This window comes from Choloepus didactylus, chromosome 9 (assembly GCF_015220235.1).
Source record: "Choloepus didactylus isolate mChoDid1 chromosome 9, mChoDid1.pri, whole genome shotgun sequence".
Taxonomy (NCBI): Eukaryota; Metazoa; Chordata; class Mammalia; order Pilosa; family Megalonychidae; genus Choloepus; species Choloepus didactylus.
In genome coordinates, this window is record NC_051315.1 from 24,419,369 (window position 1) to 24,430,000 (window position 10,632).

A 10,632-nucleotide genomic window follows, 5' to 3' on the forward strand; every position below is an offset into this window, starting at 1 on the left:
CATTCCTTCCTCTCCTTTGTGTCATTGGTTTTTAATTTGATTCCATAGAGCTACAGAATTTTTCTTTCTCCTCCTTTAAGGTAGTGGAGTTGGTGGGGAGGGGCATACAGTTGGCTCACGACTGGTCACCTGCACCTTGTCCTCAGGGACAGCCCTGCCCACGTTTTTGGTTAAGGATGCTCATGTGCTCATTCAGCAGTTGTTAATCGGGGGCCTCCAGTGTGTCCAGGCATATGTTCCCAGCCCTGCATTTAGGTGCTGGGGACTGCATCTGTCTTTGTCACCATTATATTCCAGTTAGCACAGAGCCTGATACTTAGCAGGAACTCAAAAAATATTTTGCTTGATGATGAAAGTGTGTTTTTCTTATTACCATCAGACGGCCCATTGCTGATCTACTGGGTCTCTGTGTGCAATACTCCTTTACAAGCCACATAAGAATAAACTTCCACATCGTACCTCTTTATTCGAGGATCCATGAGCGGTTTGTTTTCTTTTAAGCAGTTTTCACTACAACCCCATATGGGTTTCCCGAGTGAGATGGAACAGCCTGGAAGAATTAAATCAGTAGCAGGGAGCAAGGGCAGGCTGAGTAGATGAAATGCAAACATGCCGTCTGAGCCTCATTTCAGCCATGAGGTTTCAGCCATCCTTTACTATCGAATTTTTTCAAAGGAGCTGCCAACATGTAGCAGAAATTGATTGGTTTGGAGCTGACCTTCTTTTATTTCCTTTGCCCAGCATCTTAAGTGCAATACTTAGAAACTGAACAGTAAAATGTCCAGAAAGCTGCCAGTGATGCTAAGGAAGAAAATGGGATCTGAGTGACCCACAAAATTTTTTTTGAATATTTTTTTCTGTTTTTCACACATATTTATCATTGAAAAAATTTAAAATATAGAAATATATAGAAATGATAATCACCTGTATTTCCCCACTCAGCGATAACAGAGGTAATTAACCATTTTGGTGTATTTACTTCTAGCCTTTTTTTTTCTGCCTAAAGGCTCTATTCTCTGATTCAAGTAAAGTTATTAATTTCTTTAACTTATTTATATGTAATTAGACTTATGCTTTTAAAAACAATTTTGGTTTTTTTTTCTCCTTTATTTCTCATTATAATTCTATAAGGATGTAGAGAAGACATTATTCTAATTTTATAAGAGAAAACTCAAGACCCCAGAAGATAAAGCAATTTTTCTCAAGGCCACACAAATGGCCCAGGATGCCTCACTTGTAATCCAGGGGTCTTGCTGCCTGACCCCAGCCCCTGCTGTTTATAGAAGCATGAACCATCAGTGGGGATTTTCCTTGGATTATTTATAGTGGTGGGATCTACTGTTATTTCTTTCCCAATCTCCAGAGGTTTCAGACAGAGGGTAAGTAGCCAAATGCTTTCTGGTGCAGCCCAATTATGGATGCAGTGGTGATGGTGGTGTTGGGGTGTAGAAGGAAAAGTGTCATTGTTTATGTGTGGTTATCCCAGGTAAGGTACTTTGCTAGACATTTTTTGATTGTATCATATATTATGACCTTTGACCTTCAAATTCTTAGCCACCCCACAGCCCCTTCTCAGGGGGCTGCCCCAGCCACCCTCAGTGCCAGGGGTGCCCTGTGCCTCAGCCCTATTTGATCGGCCCACAGTGTGCCTGACACGAGCATCACTGGGCCACAGTGGATTGTGGTCTGGTGTCAAGAAGATGAGCAAGGGCAATCAACTGTTCTATGAACTTAACATAAAGAGAATTTTCTGGTTATCTGCTGAAGCAGTCAAGATACAATCATGGCTGGAACCATGTGTAAGATGAAACTCTGAGGGAGCAGAAAATATGAAAATATGCAGGAAGCCAGTTGGCAGAGAGAAAAGAACTGTGTGGATTCACAGAGAGAATCCGAGGTGCAATGAGGGAAGTGGGGAGAGAGAGCCCATACCTCCAGAGAGTGAGAGAGCGGGCCAGACCCCAGAGTGGCTTCTTTCTCCAGTTTCAGGTTCTTGTCCAATCTTGTGCATCTGACAATACTTTTCTTCACCCCATCACCTCTCTTAGGTTACTTGCTTGGGGTTTCCTCCTTGTAACCAAACAAGGCAGATCAGCATAGCTCACACATCCACAGCCTGATAGACTGCAAGGGACTTCTGAGATGGCTTTGCTTGGACCTCCCAGTTTTGCAGATGAGGAAGCTTAGGTTGTAGAGGTGAGAGGACTTGCTCTTGGTCAGCTGGTCTTCTGACTCCAGCCCAGGTTTCCAGGTGCTTCCCTGACACTGTGCTCCTTGGGATTCTTCTTGGATCTCAGTCTTGGCTTCCAGCAGTATCACTAGGCTGGAGAGCAGGACTAATGCTTTCTACATCCTTTTCTTCTATTTTCTTGGGTCTGTGTATTGCTCAAATGGGGTAGGTGCTTGATAAATGCATATTAAATTAAGTGGGAGGATACTCTTTGTTTGCAGCATTGATTAAAACTCCCTTAATTGTCAGGTAGACAGGCAGGCATTTTGGGTAAGTTTGAGACAGGACCCCTAGGCTCCTGTGCGGTTACCCATCTTTGAAGTTGGAGGTGGTTTTTCATGCAATGGATTGACCACAGCAAAACTGAACGCAGCAAGTGGTTTCTCTTGTGTGTCTAGAGACAGCAGGCTTAGAGAAAGCCTGCACATTTTATTGGTTCGCACGTCTACTGGACAGAAAATGATGTGATGCATGGCAGTTACTGATAGTTTCGATTCTCTGAATAATTTTTTTTCAGCAATTTAAGCAGGATTTGACTTGCATGAAATAAGTGGGGGAGGAGAAGAGTTCAAAGATGATATTTTAAACTGCATTGTTTGATTCAACAAGTATTTCTTGAGCACCACCTCTGCACCAGGCACTGTTTTAGATGCCAGGAACATGGCAGTGAACCAAACCCATGAAAATCCCCACTCTCCTGGAGCTTACATTCTACTGGAGGTGAGAACTTGTGAAAGGAGACATGGCATAAAGAGAGGTGATTCTGATGGTTAAAGAATTGCCGTTTGTAAAGGATAAAGGCTTTGTGTTGCTTTTCCGAAACCGGGGAAGGGTTGCTGGTCTGCCCATGATGCCTGTGGCTAGCACCTGCCTGGAGGGGGAGTGGACTTCATTCAGCAGAGTGGTCTGGAGTTGCGCATTCGGTAATTTCCCCGGTGAAACTAGCCAGGCCTCATGAGACCTGAACTGCTGACCTGGACTTAATTAACACTGTGTCTAAGCGACTGCAAAAGAAGCCTAGGCCTCTTTATATACATGCATCTATATGTTTTTTTAGCAAAGCTTGCTGGAAATAAGTGAATTCATTTTCAGAAAAGATGACACATGGTAGCACTGTAGCCATTCCACTTGAAAGCATTAAAGCCATTTGTTTTTTTCCCTTAATCACCTCCTATTTTCCTAATGGGATTGGAGTGTGTGTGGTTCCTGCTGTTTTATATGCTTTGTTGCCATGTGGCTCATTGGTTTCTCTTTTCATTTATGCTTTTGTGGTTTTACTGAACAAATGACCTTCTGTATCATAATGAATTCCTGGATCTCGGCATGCCTAGCGTGAATCTGCTAAATCTGGAAAACTCCTGGCTATGGCAGATTCGGTTTGACTTTTGAAATAAGACAAAGGTGCTGAAATAGTTGGTCAATTCTGCAGGAGAAGAAGGTCTTATAGTCCTCTGGAGGCTTTGACTCAACATATACCTGGACCAAGTTGTTGTGTGTGGGGTGGCTCCATCTACCAAATTGGAAAAACCATCTGTCTGCCATTCTGACAATAACGGTGTCTCACAGGCACCCTGGGACTAACTTGTTAGCAAAGAGCTTTTGTATGGGCACTGAGTCACAGAAGGTGTTGGTGAAGCACTAAGAGGCTGTGTCATTTTCTCCAAAGCAACTGATTGAAAAATAAAGAATTTAGATAAATCAGGGGAAGCAGTTGAGTTGACTAGGGGCAAGATTAGGAAGAGATATTTTCGTTGGTTATTTCTGTGCTCTTCTTTTTATTGCCTTTAAAAAAATCTTTGTAAGGACTTTTCTCTATGGTCATTGATCGATTCTGTCATTTCTGAATTTGTTCATTCATTCATCAAACATTTACTGATATCCATTAGGTACCAGGGACTGGGGATATAAGGATGAGTAGGACACAATCCCTTCACTCAAGAAGGCCATGTTACTACAGGTCCCTGGAGAAGCAGTCACCAAGACAGGATTAAATGTGCAAGGATTTTATTAGGAGAAATGCCTGTGGGTTGGAAAATAGGGAGGGAGCTGGGAAGGCTGGGATAGCTGTTGGTGTTGTAAGCCTGACTCCAAGTGAAGGAGAGAGGGAGAGAAGGTTGGGTGGAAGCTGTGCTGTCTAAGGAAGGTTTGACAAAGCCATTGGGGAGCACTTGAACCAAAGCTGGGCAGCAAAGGAGCCCTGTGTCTCCCAGGAATGGATCTGCCTTAATAGCCTCACTGTATCCAGTCATTGGTTTGGAGCAGCCCAGGGGAGATGTGGCTTTGACTTCAACACTCAGATGGATTTCAAAGCCCAGGAGCTGGGCTTCTTAGTCAGCAGGAGATCTATTTGGCCACTGCAGAGCCAATGAGAGGAGATAAAAATGTAGACAAAATAATTACGGCGCAATACGCAGAGGGTAGAGATACGGATGTAGTACCAGGGAGGCATTTGTTCTGCTTGGGAAAGTCAAGACTTGACAGCTGACATGCAGCCAAGAATGAATAGAAGTTTTCAGGCTGGCAAAGGTGAGGGGTTGATTGTGAGAGGCACATTGGTCTGCAGTAGCTGGTAGGCTTGCTGAGAACGGTCTGCTGAGATTCTCCCTTCATCCATCATGGCCAGTAATGTTCCCCACAGCTTCCAGGACCCTCCTGGTGGTGGAGTCTCCTTGGGCCCTGGACAGGCCTCTGTACTACTGGCCTGGTTCACTGTCATCAGAGCTTTCCTGTGCTAGAGGTAGCGGGCAATATGAATTACCCAGGGTTCTCGTCAGTTTTATGTGTCATCCTGGCTGGGCGTTAGTCTCGGTTATTCAGTCAGACACGAATCAGTGTATTGTCGGGAAGGTATTTCATAGCCGTGATTAAGGACCCTTATCAGTTGACTTTAAGTTAGGAAGATTATCCAAGATACTCTGGGTGGGCCTGATTCGGTCAGTTGTAAGGGTTTAAGAGCAGAACTGAAGTTTCCCTGAGGAGGAAGAAATTTGGCCTGCGGACTGTAGCATCAGTCTGCCCTTTCTGATGGCCTGCTCTACGGGTTTTGGACTTGCCTAGACAGCCCTGACAATCTCAGAGATTAATTCCTTGCAATAAATCTCTTTATGTGTCTGTGTATACAAACACACATATATATGATGTGCGTGTGTATATATATAATATGTGTTTATATATATACATTTGTATATCTTGACTGATACAGCCAGATAAATAAATTGTTGCTCTTGCTTGACTTTAAGGGAATTCGTCAGCTCCAAGGAGTGACTCTGGAGTGGCAGGCGGAAGGGAGCTCCTGTGAAGCCTGCCCTTGACCCCTGCCTACATCACCTGTGCATAGGCCTGTCTCCTCCTCACGGAGATTTTGCCAAGGCTGAGTCCTGGGCTTCGTTCCCTGGGGTGTCTGGGCCTCTCTAGGTGCTGATGACGTCCCTGAGTCATCACCTGGGATGCCCCTCCCCCCTCCCCCACCTGAACATGCCCGGGGGCACCAGACTAGTCTGAAGACCTGGGGGATAATAATAAAATGCAGACTGCACAGGATTCCTATGAGGTCTCAAAGATAGAATGCTTTGTAAATTAGAAACGTTGCAGAAATGGACAAGGTTATTACTCTCTCTCTGGATTCAGCCTTCTTGTCAAACACCACCTCCCTGGTTTCACATTGTACCTTGATACCGAGTGCCTCACTCTGTCCTCTCACCCTAAGTTCCAGTCTCCAATTTCCAGCTGCTTACAGGCAACACCTCCTGGCTCCCCAAACTCCGCATGTTTACACTTACGCAGTCCACTCTCCTCTAGCCCCAATTGGTCCCTCCTCCTGTCTCCTCTAGTTCCCTTAACTGGTCCCTCCCCTTCCCAGGCACCCAGGCTAGAAACCATAAGCATTTTATCCTCCTCTCTCATACTCCCTCAATAATCAACCCAGTTATTCACCAAGTCCTATCCTTTCGTGTCTGTATAATCTCTCCTAACCATTCCCTTGAACTGTGCCAGTGCAGGTCTTTCTTCTCTGTTGCCTGGGAGGTTTTGTGGCTTAGTGACTGGTTTCCCTACCTCTAATATTTATCCCTCCAGTTCAACCTTCACACCCGGGGTTATCTTCCCAACTACAGTTAGGATCATGTCTCTATCCTCTTAGAATTTTGTCAGTGGCTCTGCATTGGCTACAGATGAGAGTTTGGCTTCCTTGGCTTGGTGATTGCATCATTCCCCCACCCGAGCTCTACTCTGTCTTCCATCGCACCATTCCACACACTCCACGCCCTCCCCACTGGGGCACAGATGCCTGTTTACACCATCATGCCTTGGCTCATGTGTTTTCTTCAGCTTCTTCTCTGTCTTCTGTCTCTTGAAATAGTTATCCTCCACAGCTCAGTGTAAACATCACCTTCTTGGTGAAATCATCTCTGATCTCCACTCAGAATGAACTGTTCTTCCCTGCTGTTGATGATAGCTCTCTTCTAAGTTCTGCCATTTAGTTGGTGTTTACATTCTTCCCCTGTCCACTGCAAGCTATTGAGTGGATAGAACAAGTGCTGTATCTTCCTGTCTCTGTAGCCTGGTGCTTAGCAAAATTCTTTGCTTGCATTAGGTGCTCAGTAAGGGGTTACTGGGTGATGACTGTCACCAGCCTATTAGATTTTTCCTCTGGGAGGTCCCACCATCCACCTTATGCTCAACATGTCCAGAACTCTGTTCCTGAGTTCTCATCCCCAAAGGGGCTCTCCTTCCCAACTCCCCTAATTCTGTCTGTGGCTCTGCTATTTAGGGGCTGGGCTCAAAGACTCAGCCATCCTTGATTTGTCTCTCTTCTTTCTGCCATAACACCTATTAATCACTAGGCCTTGCAGATTTCACTTAAGATATGACAAACATCTGCCCTTTTCTCTCTGATCTACCTGACCCTTATCACTTCCTGCTCAGTTTATCGAAGTAGAATTTTAACTGGTCTCACCTGGGTTCAGTCTTCATAGAGATAGTTCAAAGTAAGGACATGTTGAACCAGCCATAGAACAAAGCTCTTTGAGAGCCAAGAGCCATGTCTACATTTCAGTGAGCACAGGGAGAGCCTCACTATCAAAAAGTATTTTTTATAACTTGTTTTGTCTTATCAAAACAGCAATATATATTCACTATAGAAAGTTTAGAAAACATCAATAAGAAAAATGGAAGAAAATAAAAATGCATATTATCCCACCACCATAACATTTTGATGTATCTCCTATTATTCTTTTTTCCTTTGTGTACCTGTGTGTGTTTATGCATGTGTATCTGTAGTAGGTACCCCAACAAAAGACATATTCTTAATCTTAATATGTCTTCCTTTAGGTGTGAACTCATGGTAAATAGGATCTTTTGGAGATGTTATTTTTAGTTAAGGTGTGGCCCAGTTGAATCAGGATGGGTCTTTTTTGTTTCTTTCTGATTTTCAATCATTGAATTTCAGTTTTTATAAATACCCTTAGAACAATTCAGGTAACTAAGGTTTTGGGGGAGAACAGTTCTTATGCATAAAGAACTCTATTACATGCTCCATTTGTCTGCAAATAACTCTATTAACTGGATTAACAAACACTATCATAGAAACAAAGTATTTTTTAGAGCCATAGATTGATGCATTTATATTTACAAAAAGTCATAAACAAACATGTACTTCTCCTTTATTAGGAGATTTGAACAGATGTTTAAACATTGAGGCAGAGATGATTCTAAATCATAATTAAATTCTAAGTTAAGGCTTTGTTTGTTTTGAAACCCGTGTTCATAGGCAACGGTGACCAAAGCAAACTCTTTTGTCTACTAAGTTGAGTTCATCTGCCCAGGATATATGATATTTACCTGTTACCAAAGTTTTCCAGAATACTGCCTAGAGGCAGGTGAGGGCCACTGTCTAAAAGGAAGTATAAGTCTGTCTGTGTATCAAACATTTTAATGCCTAAGAAGTTAGCATTTCCCCTACAGCTGTAGGACTGAGCAGAGATGTCTGTAAGTAAAAAGTCAGTTTAGGTTTCCAAGACTGGTTCAGTGGGAATATTGTTAAGTTCACTCTCTTCCATTTGAATTTGGATATTTAAAGCAGATAATAATTCTTCAATACCAAAATCTATTCCAGGATTCTGGGTTGGGCCAGATGGGGGCTGTGTGTTGAGTCCAATGTTCGTGTCAGACAAAAGATTGTGATTATCCAGCGTCTGACTTGGCAGGTTTCTTGACAAGATGTTTTCTAAATTGCTTAATAAATCTATGGTTTGGGTCTGATTATCTCTCATGTTTTGTGAATGAAGCATACTCTTATGTTCAAAGAAGTTTATAATTAGTGCAGATTTCTCAGTATCTTGATTTAAAGTCTTAGGGTCATTCTTAGGTAACAAACCGTGAGTTACAGTCTCTGATAACAACCTGTTACTTATAATACTGTCTGTAGAAACCCTGTGTGATGAAAGAACATTTTCAAAAATGCCTGAACACTTTATCACTTGGCCCATGTGTACTTGGTCATCTATAGAACTCTGCACTTCATTGGTTTGAGTTTCTCTGGAGACCCCACCTGACTGGAAACAAGCATCTAAAAAAGCATCAGTCTGAGTGGCTATAGATGAAATTACTTTAGAACTGGGTAATAATGTTTGAGTATGAACACTAAAGGAGAGTGAAACTTGAAAACCAAATGTCAAATCTGTTTGAGAACAAGATGGTCTGGAGGAATCTGGAGAAGCCCACTGTGCAGAAGTCATGAAGCTTGGTGAGGCATAAGACAGATCTGTCTGCATGTTGATGGAATGAATGCTGTTCTTCTGACTTGTTTCCCCTGGTTGTTGTAAAGTAGTAGGTGGACTTTTACCCAAGTTCACTTGAATACTTGTATTAATTGGCTCAACAGCAACGGGACTCATAATTTTTGAGAGAGGCAGGCTATACTTAAGAGAGCAAATCTCTGAAAACGGGCTGAGTGTCAGGGTTCCTATGGACAAGGGAAGTAAGTGAACAGTGCCCATGGCAGAGCCCCGTTGATTGACACCTACTGATGATTGACACCTACTAGCACAGGCTTAGCCAAGGTGTCGGCCGTTGGAGGCACAAAGACAGGCATAGGAGAAAACTGTGTAACAGGCAGTTTAACCAAAGCCACTTGGGACTTTGGTAAAGGCAACTTCCAAGGATATCTCGGATGGGTTGTAAGAGTCTGTTTTCTGGCATTAGAGCTGCAAGAGTCTTCAAAGGAAGCTACTAGCTTTATTTCTGAAGTTTCTATTTCTTAAGTATCTGGTCTGGAGGTTGGTTTATTGATCAACGATTCAATTCTTTTTTGACAACTTCTGGTTGTTTATGGAGTTCTCCATTTTCCTTTTCCTGCTAGGTGGATCCCTGTGCTCGGCAGGGATATCACGATCTCACATTCAGTTAGGTGGATGTGTGACTACAAGGCAGTTCTGCTGGCATAAGGACAGCCACATGTGCACTGAAAGTTCTTGTCACAATCCTCCCTGTGTCTTTTCAAGTCCCCTTCAGTACCATCTGAATTGCTGCACTTATTACATTTATGCCTCTTTTCAGCATGCATTTTCATAAAGTGCTGTTTTGCAAGAGAGAATTGAGAAAATGGTCCGTCAGGGCCTCTAGGGCCTCCTTCAATTGGACAGCAGTAGAATTTCGGTAGAATTTTCAAATATTTCCTTATGGTTGGATTTACTATGCTGTCCTGCATAGACCAGGTGCGTGTTGAAGGTGGGACTGATGGGCAAGATCTTGCCTCATCCATGCACTGTGCATGGGATGTTGGTGTGCATCTGGGACAGCTCCTCACGGACGGCTGGATCAGCTCCAGGGCAGGCAGCGCCGGAGCTGCAGGTTGCTTCCTCGACACCATGGATTGTGGCTGGCTGCCTTTCAAACGACCTGGGGGACCCCATGGGCCTGAGGCGGTGGCTGCTCTACTCTTGGCTGCCGGGACAAATGGGGTGCCCGAGCCCAGAGCTGTGAGCCACCTCAGAGGCTGCCATGGCTCCCACATGGATGCAGGGCCAGGATGGGTCTTAATCCATATTATTGGAGGCCTTTATAAAGAGAAGGAACTGGAAGCCAGAAGTCAGAGAAAACCACAGGGAGGAGCCAGAAGCTGCAAGTCAGTGGAAACTGAAAGAGCAGACACAAGGAGAGAGAGATTGCCATGTGATGGGAGGCAATGATGCATGCTAAGGAACCCAGACTGTGGCAAGCCTGCGCTAGAATGTCGCAGACTTCTGGGAGAAAGTGTAGCTTTGTTGATGCTTTGATTTTGGACTTCGAGCCTCTGAAATTGCGAGACAATAAATGCTAATAAGCCAGCTGTTGGGGATTGAATCATTTCTTCCACAAAAGGCATGTTCAGGTCCCAATCCCTGGTCCTGTGGGTGTGAACCCAT

At 43.8% G+C, this 10,632-nt stretch overlaps 1 pseudogene; it reads right to left on the reverse strand.

Moving 5' to 3' along the window:
* Positions 1–8,064: 8,064 nt before the first annotated feature.
* LOC119543687 lies at positions 8,065–10,241 on the reverse strand (annotated as a pseudogene).
* Between the last annotated feature and the right edge of the window lie 391 nt (positions 10,242–10,632).